We start from the raw sequence: 23,128 nt of genomic DNA, 5'->3' as shown, positions 1-23,128 counted from the left end.
TGGGACCTTGCTGCGAGTGGCTCGGACCCTGCCCAGGGGGGTCCAGGGGCTCGTCCAGGGGTCCAGGCATGCTTGTGGCGATTCTGGACCTTAGCCGGGGGTCCGGTCCGTACACATAGGGGTCCGACACTTTCCCATGGGAGTCCAGACCCACTACTGATATCCTGGGTTACATCATCTTTCTTCTGACCACGTGGCGGTCCTGGGGCCGACCACATGGAGGGGTCGGTCGCTATTTGCGACGCGACTAGAGATAGCCGCATAGACATCGTGCCTTCACACTGTATCAAGGGGTACCCCTGATTCAGGGTACCGACAGTGGCCCCCGGGCCTGCCTCAGGGGAGGAAACGAGCCTGCAGGTGGGGCCAAAGCTTGATTGGCACGTTGCTTCTGTGCGCTTGCTGACATAATTAATGCCAGCCCGCCCTCGGTCACGCCAACTGCTACGCCTGTCCCCACGGCTGACTGACCCATGACCTCCACACTTGATGCTTTTGTTGGGCCACGCGCGAGGTGCCTCGACACCGCTGCGTCGGTTTTGAAAATTTTTCTGTCTTCTGTGGAGGCCCTGAGGTGGCGCGGTACTGGCGCGAGCGGTGGTTTTACTTCTCTACACCCAGGAACCGGCGCCCATGGAGGATGACTCGTGGGCCCGGGCCCCCTTGCCAGAGACTGGGCTGTTGGTTTCGGCGGAGGTGATGAGGCGCACTACCGCAGGCGGTAGCATGCTCTTCACGCAGCGGACTGGTCTGCTGCTTTCGGCGGAGACGAAGAGGCGCATTTACCGCGGGCGGTGGCTTGCTCCTCACACGGTGGTTCGCCTTCTCCGCACACGGAGGCTGACGCCCGAAGAGTATGACTCGTGGGCTCGGGGCCCCATGCTAGAGGCTGGGCCACCCTAGCGTGAGTCGGGCGAGATCTTTAGTGGCGTCTCGGGGCGTCAGTGGGGGAATCCTTCTTTAAAAAGGGGTTCATCCCTTGAGTAGCAGCCATGCCTTGCTTCTTGATGTGCACCCGTTGGGTGATTGCCCGATCTTTCGATGAGAGGGTGTGGAATAACTCGATTGGGGGAGGAGACGACGTTCACGGCCCGACTACAGCCTTCCAAAGACGCTGCGCCTTAGCAACCGATACACCACCTCCTATGGCTGTCACGATCTTGTGGAGCGTGACACCCTGGCCACTAGGGCACTCGTCCTGCAAGCAATCGAAGAACTAGCAAGAACAAGTAGAACAAGTACTGAATTACCAGATCTAAATGTAGGTTTAAAGATCAAACTACAATATGGTGGGGTTCCGAAGACAAGAAGACGGGCGGCTGAACTAGCACGCGCGCTTGCAAGCAAGTAGCGAGAGCTAAACTTGATCTAAACAAAACCCGCTGTTCTTGGTGGCGGCTAGGGGGTTTATAAACATGGGAGGACGACCACAAGGGTATTGGGGTCGTGCTGCAACCCTAGGATGCGTCCCTAATGGACCTAACTTGATACACGACCCATTGGGCCAAAATAGGGTGACGCAGCACCATGGGCAGAAAAGGCAGGAAATGTCTCGGTAAGAAAACAATGATTACGGCGGCCTCAGAACAGATATGACTATAATTCCGGATCCATATGAAAGTAGACTTGATAAGCTTTCCATGTTGTGCTTGAACATTCCAATCCGAGCCCGCATCTGACCGTGGTGACCGTCACAAGTTGGTGTTCTTCTGCAGTCCGAATCCAGCATGTTCAAATCCTTTTCCCTTTCGGTCTTCTCCCTGATTCCTAAGCAAAACAAGAGTGCACGGGTCTCCATGGTCTAAATATGATGGACATGAACTCAAGAGTGTAATCACCTGATGGTTGAGTTGACGAGCACGAGCGCGAGTAATGGGACCAGAAATTGGTACTTGTATTGGTATAGATGCATCAGTAGTGTGGATGTCTTCATCATTCTCCCCTTCTTGCATTTGAGTCGTCCTCGACTCAAGCTCAACTTCCTCTCCCAAGTAGGGCTTTAAATCTGCAATGTTAAATGTGGGGCTAACCCCAAAGTCTGCAGGCAGATCTAGCCTATATGCATTGTCGTTAATTTTCTCTAGCACTTTAAACGGTCCATCGGCTCGAGGCAACAATTTAGATTTTCGTAATTCAGGAAACCTTTCCTTTCTCAAATGCAACCAAACTAAATCTCCAGGTTCAAAATTTATTTCCTTTCTACCTTTATCACTAGCAAACTTATATCTAGCATTCATACGCTCTATGTTTTCTTTAGTAGTTTCGTGCAGTTTTAACATCAATTCAGCACGCCTAGTAGCATCAAAATTTAGTTTTTCAGAAGATGGCAAAGGCATTAAATCAATAGGAGCACGAGGTAACAAACCATATACAATCTGAAATGGGCACATCTTTGTAGTAGAATGCAATGATCGATTATAAGCAAATTCAATATGAGGCAAACAGTCCTCCCACATCTTAATATTCTTCTTTAGAACTGCCCTTAACATAGTAGACAAAGTTCTATTCACAACTTCAGTTTGACCATCAGTTTGAGGATGACATGTAGTAGAAAATAAAAGCTTAGTCCCCAATTTTGCCCACAAAGTCCTCCAAAAATGACTAAGAAATTTAGCATCACGATCAGAAACGATTGTGTTGGGCACACCATGCAAGCGAACAATTTCACGAAAGAACAAATCAGCAATATGAGTAGCATCGTCAGTTTTATGACATGGTATGAAATGTGCCATCTTAGAAAATCTATCAACAACCACAAACACACTATCACGTCCCTTCCTAGTCCTAGGCAATCCCAGCACAAAATCCATAGAAATATCTTCCCAAGGAGCACTAGGAACGGGTAGAGGCAAATACAAACCGTGTGGATTTAACCGTGACTTCGCCTTTTGGCATGTCGTGCAACGAGCAACCAATCTCACCACATCTCTTCTCATCTTGGGCCAAAAGAAATGACCAGCAAGTATGTCCTCCGTTTTCTTTGCTCCAAAATGTCCCATTAAGCCACCTCCATGTGCTTCCTGTAACAACAACAAACGAACGGAGCTAGCTGGAATGCATAGCTTGTTAGCTCTAAACACAAACCCATCACTAACGATATATTTGTTCCATCCTTTCCCATCTTTACAATGCAGCAACACATCTTTAAAATCAGCATCATGAACATATTGGTCTTTAATCGTCTCTAATCCAAAGATTTTGTAGTCAAGTTGATTCAGCAAAGTATATCTCCTAGACAAAGCGTCAGCAATGATATTCTCTTTTCCTTTCTTGTGCTTAATAACATAAGGAAACGATTCGATAAATTCAACCCACTTAGCATGTCTACGGTTCAGTTTTCCTTGACTACGAATATGTTTCAAAGATTCATGATCAGAATGAATAACAAACTCTTTGGGCCACAAATAATGCTGCCATGTTTCTAATGTTCGCACAAGAGCATATAATTCCTTATCATAAGTAGAATAATTTAGAACAGACCCACTCAATTTTTCACTAAAATATGCAACAGGTTTGCCTTCTTGTAACAAAACACCACCCAATCCAATTCCACTAGCATCACATTCAAGCTCAAAAGTCTTATTAAAATCAGGAAGTTGGAGGAGAGGTGCATGTGTCAACTTATCTTTCAGCACGTTGAAAGCGTGCTCTTGTACTTTGCCCCAACTAAAATGCACTCCCTTCTTCGTAAGCTCATTCAAAGGTGCAGCAATGGTGCTAAAGTCCTTCACAAAACGGCGATAGAAGCCAGCAAGTCCTAGGAAACTCCGCACCTGTGTGATAGTCTTTGGCATAGGCCATCCATGTATCGCTTCTACCTTGGCTTGATCAACCTCAATTCCCTGTGGAGTCACAACATAACCAAGAAACGAAACTCGATCGGTGCAAAATGTGCACTTCTCAAGGTTACCAAATAAACGTGCATCTCGTAAAGCATTAAAAACAGCACGCATGTGATCAACATGTTCATCCATAGATTTGCTGTAGATTAATATGTCATCAAAGTATACTACCACAAATTTTCCAATGAAGGCACGCAAAACCTCGTTCATTAATCTCATGAAAGTGCTAGGTGCATTAGTTAACCCAAAAGGCATGACTAACCACTCATACAATCCGAACTTAGTTTTGAAAGCAGTTTTCCATTCATCTCCCAATTTCATACGAATCTGGTGGTACCCACTACGCAAATCAACTTTAGAAAAGACAATGGCACCACTCAATTCATCAAGCATATCATCTAAACGTGGAATAGGGTGTCGATAACGTATCGTGATATTATTAATAGCCCTACAATCAACACACATACGCCATGTTCCATCTTTTTTAGGCACTAAAATAACCGGAACAGCACACGGACTAAGAGACTCACGCACGTAACCTTTGTCGAGTAGTTCTTGCACTTGTCGCTGAATTTCTTTTGTTTCCTCTGGATTTGTCCTATATGGCGCACGATTCGGCAAAGATGCACCAGGAATAAGATCAATTTGGTGCTCAATCCCTCGTATAGGTGGCAGCCCCTCTGGTATCTCACTTGGAAATACATCAGAATACTCCTGCAAAATGTTAGTAATAACAGGAGGCAAAGAATGCTGCATATCTTGAATTGAAATCAAAGCATCCTTGCATACCAAGGCGTAGGCAACAGTAGTGGAAGCAAATAATTCATTAACATCAGTTTTTGTTGCAAGCAAGCAATGTCCTTTCAATTTTATCCCATCTTTGTTATTACCAACAACTTTAATATTCTTGTTGTTCTCAGTTTTAGCTTTGGTAGCTTTAGCAACATCATCACGCACAATAGCCTCAGGGGACATGGGAAGCAAAATAATTTTCTTATCATGGTATATGAGAGAATATTGATTTGATCTACCATGATGCATACAATCTGAATCAAATTGCCATGGTCTACCTAGCAGAATATTACAAGCATCCATAGGCACAACATCACAGTCAACAACATCACGATATGAACCAATAGCAAAATTAATTCGTACCAGCTTGGTTACCTTGACCTTACCACTATTGTTGAGCCATTGAATGTGATATGGATGCGGGTGCGGTTTGGTCGTAAGTGCAAGCTTCTCCACCATGTCGCTGCTAGCCAAGTTGTTGCAGCTACCTCCATCAATGATCAAACGACATGAACGCTCCTTAATGACACACTTTGTTTGAAACAACGTATGTCGCTGATTCTGCTCTGCCTTCTCCATTTGTGCACTAAGCACACGCTGTACAATGAGGCTCTCATAATGCTCTGCATCATCTGCACCAATCTGTTCTTCGGGTGGTTCCTTAGTGCCTGCATCATCAGCCGCAAGCAAAGCAAGTGTAGCTTCATCCAAATCACTAGCAGAGGAATACCCACCATCGTCTTTTACCACCAAAACACGCTGATTAGGACAATCACGCTGCACGTGTCCATAGCCCTTGCATCGATAACACAGAACATCTCTTGTTCTACCTGTGGAAGCTACTGAAGAGGCACTACCTGCGGGTTTCTGGGCAGATTTGGTTGCTGAATTTGTGGAAGATGCACGTGGTTTGTCGCTGGAGGAAGGCGGGGGTGCTGGTCGACTTGGCGAGGGAGTTGGTGCTAGTGTACGGCCGGTCATGGATGTAGTCGTGCGCTGTTGCCATGGTGTAGATTTTCCTGCAGAAACATTAGACCTTGCACTAGCACGTCGTCCCTGCACTTCCCTTTCAGCTTTGCAAGCAAGATGAAACAATCGGGTTACATTAGCATAATCTTTATAAGCAAGGATGTCCTGAATTTCCCTATTTAACCCGCCCAAAAATCTAGCCATAGCAGATTCCTCACCCTCCTCTATGTTACAACGCAGCATACCCATTTGTAATTCCTGATAATATTCTTCTACACTTTTAGTACCCTGTCTCAATTGTTGCAACTTGTTTAACATATCACGTGCATAATAAGAAGGAACAAATCTAGCCCGCATGACCCGTTTCAACGCATCCCAAGTTTGTGGCATGTTATTAGGATTCTTCTTACCATGTTCTATCCACCAAACAGAAGCAAATTCAGTAAACTCACTAGTAGCAGCTCTAACCCGCGCATTCTCAGGAAATTCATGGCATGCAAACTTTTGATCAACCGCAATCTCCCAAGTAATGTAAGCATCAGGGTCATATTTACCATCAAAAGGAGGTATTTTAAATTTAACCTTACTAAAAGCATCATCATTACCATGTACCTCACGTCGGTGAAAACCACCCATACCTCTACGGTTAGTACGTAGTCGCCGGCGATTAGGTGCTTCTTGGTCATCTTGTTCAGTATCAGCAACATAGTCATCCCAGTTACCTTCGGCGCCCTCATCACGCCCACCATTGATATTAGCATGCATCTCATCAAACCGCCTCAAGAGTGCGACAAGGCTCTTGTCAATATGAGCAACTGTCATTTCCACATTTGCAAGATTGGTGTTCGTGTCGATCTGTGTGGCCTCCAATTGCCCCATCTTTTCATTCGTCACCTGCATGTCATTATCAAGACCTTCCGTGTGCGTCTTCACTAGCCTTACAAAGTGTTGTATGATACCCTTGGTGCGAGGAGAGTGTGGCATATTACGAGAAGCATCATCAACCTCCAATCCTACCATGGTTAGACGAACAGAGGCAACAAGAAAAAAAACGTGAAGGAATGAAAACTCTACAACTATTAGGATGTAGCTACTGCAAGGCGCTCACTCTCAACCTGCCACACAAGCTCTTACCAATTCTTACCTTGCACAACAGGAGGGGTCAGCAACCAACAAGTCTGCAACCGTGGAATAAGTGTATCGGTGCCGCAGCAACACGACCTGTCAAACTGTAGTCGAAATATGTAGAGTTGTAGGTGGGCTGAAGCAAGGAATACACTAGTACCACGTTAGTTACAAAAGCAAGCTGAATAATCGTTCAACGGTGGTACTGTGCTGGTCCTAGGCTAAACCAGGCTAGAGACGTGAGCCTAGACACAAAGGTAGTCACTGAAAAAGAACAACTAGCACAGCACAAAGAGAAACAACAGATTTAGAGATTCAGCCCCCTTCTTCTTCTTTTCCTTTTTTTTTTCTTTTCTATTCTTTTTTTTCTTCTTCTTCTGTTTTTTTTTTGCAGGGGCCTAAACCCTTTTTTTCACTATGACAACCCAAACAATAAAGATATTGCTAACAACCCCTTTAAATCAGATTTAACAAATCTTGTTAATATAGGAAGTCCAGAAATCTCTACGATGATTGCGGAGCGCTCAGAACGAATTTTGAGATAAGGTCAGATCCGTTGGAAAGAAGATAAGATAAGCTTTCCAGATTATATTTAAACTTCCAAATCGGATATGATATGTATCCGTGGTGGCAAAAACGAACCAGAGATGTTTTTGGTGATGGTGGATTTCATGGTGACCAAAACGTGGTAGAACTCAAAACTCTAAAGGAATAAACTAAGACCAGCAACTCGACACAACCGATGCAACCAAAAACTCAACAAGCCCTAACTAAGTAGTACTAGTAAATGCTCAATGGTTTATAGGATTGCGGTAAAACTAATCTACTATTTTTTTGGCTTTTTCTGGACTATAGGAGATAAGAAAACAGCGAAGAAAAGTAAATCTCTCACCGATAAACCTTGCTCTGATACCAACTGATGTGCACCCGTTGGGTGATTGCCCGATCTTTCGATGAGAGGGTGTGGAATAACTCGATTGGGGGAGGAGACGACGTTCACGGCCCGACTACAGCCTTCCAAAGACGCTGCGCCTTAGCAACCGATACACCACCTCCTATGGCTGTCACGATCTTGTGGAGCGTGACACCCTGGCCACTAGGGCACTCGTCCTGCAAGCAATCGAAGAACTAGCAAGAACAAGTAGAACAAGTACTGAATTACCAGATCTAAATGTAGGTTTAAAGATCAAACTACAATATGGTGGGGTTCCGAAGACAAGAAGACGGGCGGCTGAACTAGCACGCGCGCTTGCAAGCAAGTAGCGAGAGCTAAACTTGATCTAAACAAAACCCGCTGTTCTTGGTGGCGGCTAGGGGGTTTATAAACATGGGAGGACGACCACAAGGGTATTGGGGTCGTGCTGCAACCCTAGGATGCGTCCCTAATGGACCTAACTTGATACACGACCCATTGGGCCAAAATAGGGTGACGCAGCACCATGGGCAGAAAAGGCAGGAAATGTCTCGGTAAGAAAACAATGATTACGGCGGCCTCAGAACAGATATGACTATAATTCCGGATCCATATGAAAGTAGACTTGATAAGCTTTCCATGTTGTGCTTGAACATTCCAATCCGAGCCCGCATCTGACCGTGGTGACCGTCACAAGTTGGTGTTCTTCTGCAGTCCGAATCCAGCATGTTCAAATCCTTTTCCCTTTCGGTCTTCTCCCTGATTCCTAAGCAAAACAAGAGTGCACGGGTCTCCATGGTCTAAATATGATGGACATGAACTCAAGAGTGTAATCACCTGATGGTTGAGTTGACGAGCACGAGCGCGAGTAATGGGACCAGAAATTGGTACTTGTATTGGTATAGATGCATCAGTAGTGTGGATGTCTTCATCACTTCTCTCCCACTCGCAGTGCCCTTTCGCCTCCGAGCTCTCTACACCCCTTTGCCTTCAAGGTCTCTGCTTTGCGTTGCCGTAGTTTGCCATGGCCTTGTAAGCTCATCCCGAGCATGCCCAGGCTGAGTGGGTGCTCGACATGGTGTGCCGCATGCAATGGTGACCGCCGGCCCGGGCGCTGAAGACGCCACCCGGGAGGTCGTACAAGACGTCGTACGCCGTGGAGATGGCGGCCACGCGCTTCCAGCGTGGTGGAGATGGCAGCCACGTGCTTCCAGCGCGACCCTACTTATGTAGAGTAGGTGATACCTGTAGACATAAGGCTAGGGCCCCACTTGAAGGCAGATGTAATAACTTTTGCTTTTGTAAGGTACTTTTGAGTACTATTTATCGAGCAGTATTAGCACTTATCTGCATACTATTTGTCCCTACTGCGTGTGGCGTTTCCGACTCCTCCTTGGTACCTAGCCCCCGTGGGATGTAGGCTCGATGTGTCGAGACTGGATGCCAGCATACCTAAAAGAGTTGGGAACGGCCCCTAGGAGGTAGACTCGAATGGGACCCGGACCTGCACATAGCTTCTGCTAGGGAGCGTTAGTAGTACACCCATAGTACCCATCGACTGACATTAGCCATCCTTTGATATATGCACGAGACCTGTAGGTTTTAGTTTGGGAAGCCAAGTTGTGTGTCCGGACCCCCTGGACTACAGTTCCAAATACTAGGACACCCGTTGCAGAGTGGTGGAGCGTGCTGGCTTACGGTACGGGACCAGGCTAAGCGGCTACATGGCTCCGGACCACCCTAGGGGACAAGTATCCATTCTCTAGAGCTGGACCCCAGGTTGTCGAACGCACATGACTATAGCTCCAAATACTACAGTGCCCGTCACAGAGTGGTGGAGTGTGCAGGCTTTTGGGTACGGAACCAGGCTAAGCGGCCACACTGCTCCGGACCACCCCATGGAACGAGCTCCTGTTCTTTAGAACCGGTCCCCAGGCTACCGGACCCCCTGCTTTCGTAGAGGGGTCCTAAACTGCAGGCCTGGCTACTCAATTCGGATGTCTTTATGCCAGGACAGATAGGAACTGTTGTGGCAGAACCACCCGAATTATTCCGGCTTAAGTGCCTAAGTCACGCCTCAGGGGCCGTAACACACTTAAATCGGAATAACCCGTCAGTCCCTCAGATCTAGTCTGATAGAGCCACTTAACCAGGATCAAATTCCACAATCTCACGCGAAGGTGAGTCACAGAAGAAATACAATAAAACAGGAAACCTCAAATTAAGTACGGAGTTATTACATAAATCGGAGTTTTTGGAGTAGCAAATAAAGTTCACAAATTAAAGTGCAGCGGATAATCGATGTCGTCGGTAATGAGGAAATGGGCAAGGCCTAGCCCACTACTCCTCATGCTCCTCTCCTGCCGGAGCAACATCCCACTCGACCGTCCAACCCGGTGGCAGGGTGGTAGGCCAAGTCACACCATCAACTACATCCTGCATGGTACCTGCAAAAATGGTGCCACAAGCAAGGCTGAGTATACTAATACTCAGCTAGACTTAACCGGTGTGAGGAGTCTACTCCTCTACCTCTAGACTATGCAGCTGTTTGGCTGAGGGGTTTGGTTTGCCAAAAGCACTAGCTGTTTCTAAAATCAACTTTTAGCTTTTCAGATTCTACTATCATTAACTTAGCTAGATTTGCTCCTTCTAAGCATACATGGTAACAAGCAATTAGCTCAATCAACAAGTTATCTCATGTAATCCACATTTCACTTCTTACTCGATGCAGTACAAGGAATCAAGCAGTCTCATTAGCTGCGAGAAGCAGACGATTCGAATCGAGTTTTAACCTTGCAAGGTAAACCTAAACACACGGCATGTCAGGGTACTCCGACCCCACACATGACAACCGTCCCCATCGATTCCCCGTTCGCGTCCAGGCCTCACCGCCTTGGCATACAATGCTCCACTGACCCCGGCTGCCGCCGTGCAGTGACCGCACTTGTACCCACCATAGCTAGCATGGGAGACCCTGTCTCAGGTCGCATGAGGGATAAAGTCCGCGCCCGGCTTCACTCAGGTACTAGGTTTACCGGTTACCATTTTTCCCGGCATGTGTTTAGTACGTTCAAAAGCTTGACTCAGGTATCCACACATTAATCCTTAATTCATTTTTCCCGTCTCATGGACAAGGCATCCTCCCTGGATCCAAGTCCATAGACCAACATAATTCCCGTTATCAAGATGAATACAATCAATTCCTGACCTCGCGCGAGTGCTAGAAAAATCACTCGACTTCTACCGAGATCCTGATTAGCAAGCAGCTACTCGACCTAGCATACTAGTATTCATCTCAAAAAGGAATCCTAAGTTCATGCAACTAGAGGTTTCAAGCAACTCCTACACTTAAGTGCACATTGCAAACCTACAAGCATTAAGTGTAGTAAAGTAGCATATAATAACATGGTTATGCATAAAACCGGGGCTTGCCTTCAATTGCTGGGGGTTCTACTATTTTTAAACAATGTCTAATTAGGGTATAAGCATCTACAAATTTTCTTAAGCTCAGTACAGAAGAAAAACTAATTTTCCTTAATTAAACAAGGTTTAGGGGGTTTCTGTTTTTAATTTTAAGCTCTAAAATTTAGAACAGAAAGCATATGGTTCAATAATTTTAAATGATAGATCATAATATTCCAGAGCTAGCAAAATTGGTTTGAGAGCTTTTCATTAAGATTTCATCAAGTTATGAATTTTCTAAGTTCTTTGGTTATTTAAAAGAATAACAGAATTGATAAAAGGGAAAATCCACTTTGCACTGGGGTCCCTGGCGGTTTTTCTAAGTTTTCCTCGCGAATCAGTCCTTAGGTTACTATTCACATGAGTCGCTGACATTACAGAAAACCCCTCGGGTTCTACAGAACCTAACCCGAGGTCCTTCTTCTACCTCAACAGTAGCCGCGGCGAAGAAAAGGGCGGAGGGGCTTACCGGCGGCGAGACTGTTCCGGTGAAGTGGCCGAGGGCGAAGGGGAGGTCGCGGGGATCACAACGGTGTGCGGAACACCGTCGGAGATGGCCGGAGTCGGTCGGTCCACGCGCGCAGGCGGGGATGCTCGTCGGCGGCGAGGAGACCGGCCTGGTCACGGCGAGATAGTTCAATCAAATGGGTCAGAGAGATCCACGGGATGCCAGAGAAGACATGAGCGAAAGGAATTGGGCGGAGACTCACTGGATAGCTCGGTCCACACGCGGCGGCGGAAGACCGAAGTCCGGTGAGGTTGATCTCGGGCCTCCGGTGAAGTCCGGTCGGGTCCGAGGGCTTGGCGAGCTTCACGGGCTACTGGCGGAGCTAGCCGAAGCACAGGTTGGGCTGGAGGGCGGCTGGGGTGGGCTGGCCACGGCGGCCGTAGCTCTGGCGGCAATGGCGGGCGGAAATACGCTCGCCGGAGCTAAGGAACGGTGGCTGGCCGGTGAGGGTGAGTGCGGGGCGAAGTGGGGCGCGCCTGGGGAGGCTTTATAGGCACGGCGCGGTGCACGGGCGGTCGTGGACCGGCGAGTGCGCGCGGGCGTGCACTGGGAAGGCGCGGTGCGCGAACGGGCGTGAACCAGGGGTGTCAGCCGCGGTCGAACACGTGTTCCCGTTGCCTCTGCCCCTGTTCAAGCGCCGATTGGGAGCAAATCTTCGCGAATTTGGGCAAGATCACTGCAAGGGATTTGTTCACCAGACCAAGCTTTGTCTTTTGTGTATGGACGACGTGCGGTTTTAGGCTAGGGACAGGGAGTTGTAGCGTCACCAAGGTGCCAGTGTCAGAATGCCTGGTCCCGAGGTTGAGCTGCGCCAAAACCGTGTCAAATGGATTTGGTTTGAGTTCAAATTTTCCCAGAATGTGTTCAAGGTAATTTGGCATGACTTTGATATTTGGATCTTCTGGCTTTGAGTTTGGAAAAGCAGAGAACACAGATGATCTTTGAGAAGAGGTCTGAAATTCAGAAATTCAGAAATCTGAATTTCCCTAAGGGTTCATTGATCAAGGGCTGTTTTGGGGATTTAATTGAGTTATTTTGGCTAAGCCTTCTTAATCTTTCTTGTTACTTAGTAAATATACTTTAACTTATATAATTGGCTCAACTTAAAATTTTAAACTTTTCATTCTCTTTTTTTTATATTTCCTTGAATTTTGTTCATGGGGTTCACTTAGAATTCTTAATTAGGGTTGCACATTCTTATCTTTTCAAGGACTCAATTGTTTTGATCATGACACTTTAAGTATATACTTGGTGAATTCTTTCTCACTTAAATTGTTTTGATGCTCATGCTTACTTTGGTTCACATAATATGATGGTTCTTGGTTTGGCTTTTTAAGAGAAACCCTAGGTGACACTGGGGTGTCACAGCCTTCCCCCCTTAAAGGAATCTCGTCCCGAGATTCAGGCCAGAGTCCTCCCGGGGTGAAGCGAAGGGTGAGACTGATAGGAAAAAGGGTGATGATTGTTATTATTAGGGCAAAACTGCTCTTCGAATGTCATTCTCTTTGCAACTTCAGAAGGAAGTCCTTTTTAAGTTTTATCTCTTAGTTACTTCATTCTGAATTAAGATCATATTTTTGGAAATTAGATTCGAAAGGCAGGAGGAGGGGTTGGGGGTGATTACATACCAGCTTCCTTAGGTAGGCAATCGGGGAAGTTGGATCTTAAGAATTCCTCGGTTTCCCAAGTAGCTTCCTCCTCTGAGTGATTACTCCACTGGACCTTGAACATCTTGATCGATTTAGCCCGAGTTGATCTTTCCTTGCAATCCAGAATCTTGGAGGGGTACTCTTGGTACGAGAGATCTGGCTCTATCTCCAATTCTGGCTCTGCTAGAATCTCAGTCGGCAATCGAACACACTTCTTTAGCTGAGATACATGGAATACGCTGTGAATGGCAGACATCTTTGAAGGTAACTTCAGCTTGTATGCCACGGGTCCACATGCTTCAATGATCTCATAAGGTCCAATGTAACGAGGGGCTAGCTTGCCTTTGATTCCAAACCTCTGCACTCCCTTGGTGGGTGATACCTTGAGGTATACAAAACTTCCCACCTTGAACTGGAGAGGTTTCCTCCTTCTGTCATGATAGCTCTTCTGCCTGGCCTGAGCAGCTTCTAGATTCTTCCTGATCAGCTTGACCTTCCTTTCGGCTTCAGTCACCAAGTCAGGTCCAAAAACTTCTCTTTCACCAGGCTGAGACCAATTGAGTGGTGTCCTGCACCTTCTTCCATAGAGAGCTTCAAAAGGTGCCATCTTTAGGCTGGACTGATAACTATTGTTATAAGCAAACTCTGCCAAGGAGAGGTGCTTATCCCAGTTCTTGCCACAATCGATCGCACAAGCTCTCAGCATATCTTCCAGAATCTGGTTTACCCTTTCTGTCTGACCATCAGTCTGTGGGTGGTAAGCTGAACTCCTGATTAGCTTGGTTCCCAAAGACTCTTGCAGTTGTTCCCAAAATCTGGCAACAAATTGGGCTCCTCGGTCAGAAACAATGGTCCGAGGTAATCCATGCAAACATACGATCCGGTCGATATACAATTCTGCATACTTCTGAGCCTTATCAGTGGTGTGCACAGGAAGAAAATGTGCCACTTTCGTCAATCGGTCCACAATAACCCAAATTGAATCATGATGACGAGAGGTGTTGGGCAGACCCACAATGAAATCCATGCTGATATCATCCCACTTCCACGAAGGTACGGACAGTGGTCGCAAAGCTCCAGCGGACTTCAAGTGGCTTGCCTTAACCCTCTGACAGGTGTCACACTCTGATACATACTGGGCTATCTCCCTCTTCATTCTGGTCCACCAGTACAAAAGCTTCAGATCATGGTACATCTTGGTGCTTCCCGGATGCATAGAGAATTTGGAGAGATGAGCCTCATCCAAAATTTTCTTCTTGAGATCCCGGTCCTTAGGAATTACCAATCTGCTTTTGAACCATAACACACCTTTCTCATCCTGGCGGAAACAATTATACTTCTCAACCTTCTGATGGAGATTCTTCTTGATAATCTGCACTCCCTTGTCACTGAGCTGGGCCATGATGATCTGGTCTTGCAAAGCTGGCTCAACAGAAATGTGAGACAAAGAACCAGAAGGAATCACTTCAATTTGCATCTTGCTCAACTCATCACACAAGGTGTTAACACGAGAATCCATCAGAATACAGTTGCATTGCAACTTCCGACTCAAGGCATCAGCTACCACATTAGCTTTCCCTGGGTGATAATGTACCTCCAGGTCATAATCCTTGATCAGCTCTAGCCATCTTCTCTGCCTCATGTTGAGATCAGCCTGAGTAAAAATGTACTTAAGGCTCTTATGATCAGTGAAGATGTTGCAGTGGGTTCCCATTAGATAGTGCCTCCACATCTTCAATGCATGAACCACTGCTGCTAACTCAAGGTCATGAGTGGGATAATTTTGCTCATGAGGCCTGAGTGCTCTTGAGGCATAAGCAATGACTCGGTTGTCTTGCATCAAGACACAACCTAGCCCGGTGCCAGAGGCATCGCAATACACATCAAAAGGCTTGCTGCTGTCGGGTTGCGCCAAAACTGGTGCGGTGGTCAGATGCTGCCTCAATGCATGGAAGGCATCTTCGCACTTCTGACTCCACACAAACTTGACTTCTTTCTTCAGCAACTCAGTAATAGGCTTCGCAATCCGAGAGAAGTCCGGAATAAATCTTCGGTAATAATCGGCCAATCCCAGAAAACTCCGAATCTGGCGAACAGTCATTGGTGGCCTCCAGTTCATCACCTCTTGCACTTTATCAGGATCAACAGCTATTCCATCCTGAGAGATAGTGTGACCCAAGAATTTGATTTCCTTTAGCCAAAAATCACACTTGGATAGCTTGGCATAAAGGTGGTGCTCTCGCAGACGTTGAAGCACTACATGCAAATGCCCGGCATGTTCTTCTTCGTTCTTCGAGTACACCAGAATATCATCGATAAAAACCACCACGAACTTGTCCAATTCCGGCATGAAAACAGAATTCATCAGATACATGAAGTATGCTGGTGCATTTGTCAGCCCGAATGACATCACCAAAAATTCATACAGCCCATATCTGGTTGAGAATGCCGTCTTCGGAATATCACTTGCTCGTATTTTGATCTGATGGTAGCCAGAGCGAAGGTCTATCTTGGAAAACACCTTGGCCCCGACCAACTGGTCAAAGAGAACGTCAATACGAGGCAAAGGATACTTGTTCTTGATAGTTACCGCATTAAGAGGGCGGTAATCTATACACAGCCTCAAGCTTTCATCCTTCTTCTTCACAAATAGCGCTGGACATCCCCAAGGCGAAGTGCTTGGGCGAATAAATCCCTTATCCAGCAACTCTTGCAATTGCTTCTTCAACTCTGCCAACTCAGCGGGTGGCATTCGGTAGGGCCTCTTAGAAATTGGGGCCGTTCCCGGTTGCAACTCGATGGCGAATTCAATATCCCGGTCCGGTGGCATTCCTGGCAATTCATCAGGAAAGACATCTGCATACTCGCAGACCACTGGGATCTTCTTCAGGGGTAACTCCGTCATAGAGAAAGCACATGACTGAGAAGAACCCTGACTAGGCAGAATCAAAGTGAAATTCCCGCAGAAAGGAGAATTAACTTCCACGGTACGACTGGCTACATCAAGCACAACTTGGTGCAAGGTCATCCAATTTGCTCCTAGAATAATGTCCACATTTTCCAATCCCAATACAAGAAGAGTGGTTTTGATAATGTGGCTTCCCAGTTGAATAGGCACACTTTGGTTTAATTGATTAGTTGCAATTTTACCCCCAGGTGTGACTATCATGAATGACCCTTTTGAGTGAGAGAATGGCAGTTTGCAATTAGCACTGAACTTTTGGCTAATGAAACTATGAGATGCACCAGAATCAAACAGAATTAAAGCAGGTTGATTATAAACTGAAAAGGTACCGGTCATGATAGGAGCTCCTTCTGGCACTTCCTCTAGAGCAGTGAAGTTGAGCTTCCCTTGCCTGACTTGCACCTTCTGCTTTCTTCCCTTGTCTTGATTTGGTGCTGGCATCTGCCTCTGCTGGTTCCTGGGACAATTCTTGGCATAGTGGCCCACATTGCCACAAGTGAAACACTTGTTCCCATTGCCCTGGCGGAACTGCTGCTGCTGCGGAGGCTGATTGTTCCTTGGGGCGGGAGCTGGATAGCGGTTGGGTGCCGGCTGCTGCTGCTGCTGAGGTGGCCTGATCACCCATCTGCCTGCCTACTGCTGAAAACCCCTGCTCTGATTGTGAGAAACAATCCGGAACCTCTGAGCCTGAGCGGATGGTGCTGCCATTGGTGCCTTCCTCTTCTTCTCTGCCCGGTGAGCAACAATGCAATCCTCCTGAGAGATGGCCATGTTGACCAACTCATTGAAGCTATTGGCCCGGACAGTGTTGAGTCGTTCCCGCAGCTTGGTATTGAGACCCCTGCGGAAGCGATCCCTCTTCTTTTCATCAGAATCAGCATGATACCCTGCATACTGGCATAAGTCGTTGAAGGCTTGCGCATACTGCAGTACCGTGCGGGTTCCTTGATTGAGGGCCAGGAATTCGTTCAACTTCCGATCAAGAATGCCAGCTGGAATGTGGTGTCCTCTGAAGGCGGTCTTGAATTCCTCCCAAGATACTTCATGATCAGCGGGGAGCATAGCACGGAAGTGGTCCCACCAAGTCCGAGGTGGGCCGCGAAGCTGCTGTGCGGCGAAGCGAGCCTTGGCCTCATCAGGGCAGTCTCCTGTGAGGAGGGGAAACTTGGACTCGACGACGCGAAGCCACACGTCGGCGTCCAACGGATCCTCTGCCTTGGTGAACAAGGGCGGCTGCGTGCTCAGAAACTCCTGGTATGTTGCCATAGCCGTAGGTCGCTGATGCTGGCCTCCACCATGATGCTGTTGGTGGGGCTGGCGCTGCAAGAGCTGTCGCAGAATCTCATTCTGCTGGGCCATCAGCTCCTGCACTGTGGGAGCTGGAGGAGGTGGCGGGGGAGCTTGCTCATTCTGCCCGCGACGCTGCCTCGCTGCCATCTGAAAACAGAGATTGTCGCCAATGTTATCCCGACTCATATTTCCGAACGACAAGATATCATCTCATATGGAAGGAAAAGGCCATAATCATAATATTAGGTTCGAAAATGAAGATAACATGGTGACAAGGATCCCACATATATCAAAAGTTTACAGGGTTACATCAATCAGGGGAAAGTACCCATAAGCCTAGTCCAAAAGGTGATACTACTAAGCTCGCATAGGTTTCTATCCGCCTAAAGAAATGTCAACGCGACTGCTTAACCCTGAGCGGTGGAAGCGACACTGGATACGGGTGAAGGAGGCATCGCGGAGGTAGTCCCATTGGCACCAGGGGCTGGTCCTAGCTCCTCGGGAGCCTCTTCTCCCTCGCTTCCTGCTTCATTGGCCTCCATCTCCAGGTGGTGCATGTCCAAGTGGTCATTGGCTTCCTCGAGTTCCCTCTGCACGTCGTGGAGCTGGTTCTCCAAGACATCAATAGTGTTATCTCGGATCTCCACTTGCTGCTCCAGGGTGGTAATATGCTGGCTCAGCCTTTCCACCTGCAGATCCTTCTCCACCAACTCTGTGGATAGGTCGACCACAAAATCTTCCCGATTGTCGAGAGTGAGCTTGGCAGCCTGAGCGGTGTTAGCAAGAAGTGTCATAGCATCGCTCTGAAGGGCCTGGAGGCGGTACAGCGCACTCATGCACTGAACAGTGACCCTCCCAACCAAGTCAGGATACATTGCCCACACATCCTTCACATGGCTCACGCGGTTACACCACATGGGATCATCCTTCTTCTCAGCAGGGAAGAGTCCCAAGGGGTGCATCACCATCTCCAGGGGATGGTAGCCACAGAAAGTCGTCAGAGTCTTCATGGCTGCTGCCTCAACGGTGTCGTCCGTCCTGAGTCCAATCGTCTCAGAGTCAAGAGAACGCCAACCCGGCTGAAGGGGATGAGCCTCCAAAGATAGCCAGACCCGACAACGAGGTACCCGATGCTCCTCATACAACTGCACCGTGTACAAAGGGGGCGTAGGGTAACCGGCGGAGTTAAGCACTTCCCACAAGATGGAAGGAAAGCCATCGCGAGAAAGGAAGTCAGAACTGAAACGAGAGTCTCCTCCACTGGCGGGGGTAGGTGAATTCATCTGCGGAAGGGAATCAAGATAAGGATTATGGTGGAAGGAAAAAGAAAAAGAGAGCCCGGATGATTTTAAAGAAAAGGAGTTAGCTCAAATTTTAATTCCTCTTTGTGTTTTATAATGCATGCATGCGGAAAGAAACGTTGCCTCTCAAAAGGGAAATGGGGTGCCTTTTTAGGGCATCCTAAAATATAAGTATTGGCCCACAGGGCCTAATTAATTAGCCACTATTTCTCCCTCTATGCCTAAGGCCTTTCGTCCTAGGTCTAGCGGTCTAGTCCTGATGATCCGTAGTAGTTTCTAGGCAAGTTTTAGATTTTGAAAATCGGTATTCATGGTTTATTGTCCTTCTCTGTGGTGGAATTTGCTCCGATACCAGCTGTGGCAGAACCACCCGAATTATTCCGGCTTAAGTGCCTAAGTCACGCCTCAGGGGCCGTAACACACTTAAATCGGAATAACCCGTCAGTCCCTCAGATCTAGTCTGATAGAGCCACTTAACCAGGATCAAATTCCACAATCTCACGCGAAGGTGAGTCACAGAAGAAATACAATAAAACAGGAAACCTCAAATTAAGTACGGAGTTATTACATAAATCGGAGTTTTTGGAGTAGCAAATAAAGTTCACAAATTAAAGTGCAGCGGATAATCGATGTCGTCGGTAATGAGGAAATGGGCAAGGCCTAGCCCACTACTCCTCATGCTCCTCTCCTGCCGGAGCAACATCCCACTCGACCGTCCAACCCGGTGGCAGGGTGGTAGGCCAAGTCACACCATCAACTACATCCTGCATGGTACCTGCAAAAATGGTGCCACAAGCAAGGCTGAGTATACTAATACTCAGCTAGACTTAACCGGTGTGAGGAGTCTACTCCTCTACCTCTAGACTATGCAGCTGTTTGGCTGAGGGGTTTGGTTTGCCAAAAGCACTAGCTGTTTCTAAAATCAACTTTTAGCTTTTCAGATTCTACTATCATTAACTTAGCTAGATTTGCTCCTTCTAAGCATACATGGTAACAAGCAATTAGCTCAATCAACAAGTTATCTCATGTAATCCACATTTCACTTCTTACTCGATGCAGTACAAGGAATCAAGCAGTCTCATTAGCTGCGAGAAGCAGACGATTCGAATCGAGTTTTAACCTTGCAAGGTAAACCTAAACACACGGCATGTCAGGGTACTCCGACCCCACACATGACAACCGTCCCCATCGATTCCCCGTTCGCGTCCAGGCCTCACCGCCTTGGCATACAATGCTCCACTGACCCCGGCTGCCGCCGTGCAGTGACCACACTTGTACCCACCATAGCTAGCATGGGAGACCCTGTCTCAGGTCGCATGAGGGATAAAGTCCGCGCCCGGCTTCACTCAGGTACTAGGTTTACCGGTTACCATTTTTCCCGGCATGTGTTTAGTACGTTCAAAAGCTTGACTCAGGTATCCACACATTAATCCTTAATTCATTTTTCCCGTCTCATGGACAAGGCATCCTCCCTGGATCCAAGTCCATAGACCAACATAATTCCCGTTATCAAGATGAATACAATCAATTCCTGACCTCGCGCGAGTGCTAGAAAAATCACTCGACTTCTACCGAGATCCTGATTAGCAAGCAGCTACTCGACCTAGCATACTAGTATTCATCTCAAAAAGGAATCCTAAGTTCATGCAACTAGAGGTTTCAAGCAACTCCTACACTTAAGTGCACATTGCAAACCTACAAGCATTAAGTGTAGTAAAGTAGCATATAATAACATGGTTATGCATAAAACCGGGGCTTGCCTTCAATTGCTGGGGGTTCTACTATTTTTAAACAATGCCTAATTAGGGTATAAGCATCTACAAATTTTCTTAAGCTCAGTACAGAAGAAAAACTAATTTTCCTTAATTAAACAAGGTTTAGGGGGTTTCTGTTTTTAATTTTAAGCTCTAAAATTTAGAACAGAAAGCATATGGTTCAATAATTTTAAATGATAGATCATAATATTCCAGAGCTAGCAAAATTGGTTTGACAGCTTTTCATTAAGATTTCATCAAGTTATGAATTTTCTAAGTTCTTTGGTTATTTAAAAGAATAACAGAATTGATAAAAGGGAAAATCCACTTTGCACTGGGGTCCCTGGCGGTTTTTCTAAGTTTTCCTCGCGAATCAGTCCTTAGGTTACTATTCACATGAGTCGCTGACATTACAGAAAACCCCTCGGGTTCTACAGAACCTAACCCGAGGTCCTTCTTCTACCTCAACAGTAGCCGCGGCGAAGAAAAGGGCGGAGGGGCTTACCGGCGGCGAGACTGCTCCGGTGAAGTGGCCGAGGGCGAAGGGGAGGTCGCGGGGATCACAACGGTGTGCGGAACACCGTCGGAGATGGCCGGAGGCGGTCGGTCCACGCGCGCAGGCGGGGATGCTCGTCGGCGGCGAGGAGACCGGCCTGGTCACGGCGAGATAGTTCAATCAAATGGGTCAGAGAGATCCACGGGATGCCAGAGAAGACATGAGCGAAAGGAATTGGGCGGAGACTCACTGGATAGCTCGGTCCACACGCGGCGGCGGAAGACCGAAGTCCGGTGAGGTTGATCTCGGGCCTCCGGTGAAGTCCGGTCGGGTCCGAGGGCTTGGCGAGCTTCACGGGCTACTGGCGGAGCTAGCCGAAGCACAGGTTGGGCTGGAGGGCGGCTGGGGTGGGCTGGCCACGGCGGCCGTAGCTCTGGCGGCAATGGCGGGCGGAAATACGCTCGCCGGAGCTAAGGAACGGTGGCTGGCCGGTGAGGGTGAGTGCGGGGCGAAGTGGGGCGCGCCTGGGGAGGCTTTATAGGCACGGCGCGGTGCACGGGCGGTCGTGGACCGGCGAGTGCGCGCGGGCGTGCACTGGGAAGGCGCGGTGCGCGAACGGGCGTGAACCAGGGGTGTCAGCCGCGGTCGAACACGTGTTCCCGTTGCCTCTGCCCCTGTTCAAGCGCCGATTGGGAGCAAATCTTCGCGAATTTGGGCAAGATCACTGCAAGGGATTTGTTCACCAGACCAAGCTTTGTCTTTTGTGTATGGACGACGTGCGGTTTTAGGCTAGGGACAGGGAGTTGTAGCGTCACCAAGGTGCCAGTGTCAGAATGCCTGGTCCCGAGGTTGAGCTGCGCCAAAACCGTGTCAAATGGATTTGGTTTGAGTTCAAATTTTCCCAGAATGTGTTCAAGGTAATTTGGCATGACTTTGATATTTGGATCTTCTGGCTTTGAGTTTGAAAAAGCAGAGAACACAGATGATCTTTGAGAAGAGGTCTGAAATTCAGAAATTCAGAAATCTGAATTTCCCTAAGGGTTCATTGATCAAGGGCTGTTTTGGGGATTTAATTGAGTTATTTTGGCTAAGCCTTCTTAATCTTTCTTGTTACTTAGTAAATATACTTTAACTTATATAATTGGCTCAACTTAAAATTTTAAACTTTTCATTCTCTTTTTTTATATTTCCTTGAATTTTGTTCATGGGGTTCACTTAGAATTCTTAATTAGGGTTGCACATTCTTATCTTTTCAAGGACTCAATTGTTTTGATCATGACACTTTAAGTATATACTTGGTGAATTCTTTCTCACTTAAATTGTTTTGATGCTCATGCTTACTTTGGTTCACATAATATGATGGTTCTTGGTTTGGCTTTTTAAGAGAAACCCTAGGTGACACTGGGGTGTCACAACTGTACGGGTGGGTTAGATAAAAATAATATCGGGAACTGCAGGATAAAACCATGGAGGCAGGAGGATAAGACTGTCATAGGAGCGCATTTGAGGGGGTAAATCTTCTCTTTATAACTCCACGACGCTGTGGCGACTGTTGGGGTGTACAGGGCATGAGCCGCTGTTACCCCTCTGCGGCCGTGGGCGTTTGTTGTGGTCACCCCGGCCCCCAGTCGCAGCTGCGATGACTAGAGCGGTGGACCACGGCTTCTCGTGGCCGCGACCCTTTTTCTTTTTACCGTCCCGGGGGACGGCACCCGAGCCACCCCATCTGGGCGACCCCGGTTTGTGGGGCCGAGTGCCATGCCCGGCCCTCGGCGGCTCTGGCGCACTTGTCGGCCAGAGCGAAGAGTGTGGAGACAGTCTTCACGTCATGCGTGGCCAACTTCTCCAACATTTTTTCATCACGTACTCCCTGACGGAAGGCCGTGATGCATCGGAAATGCAAGGTATAGTACCTCGCACCTTGGTGAAGTGGGAGACAAACGTCCAGAGAGTCTCCCCAGGCTCCTGCCTCATTGCGTGGAGGTGGGCCTCCACGCCGTGCTGTTGGTAAGCGCTGGCGAAGTTCGCTGCGAACCGCATGCAGAGCTCTTCCCAGGAATAG

This window comes from Zea mays, chromosome 3 (assembly GCF_902167145.1).
Source record: "Zea mays cultivar B73 chromosome 3, Zm-B73-REFERENCE-NAM-5.0, whole genome shotgun sequence".
Lineage (NCBI taxonomy): Eukaryota > Viridiplantae > Streptophyta > Magnoliopsida > Poales > Poaceae > Zea > Zea mays.
This window is presented reverse-complemented; position numbering follows the sequence as displayed.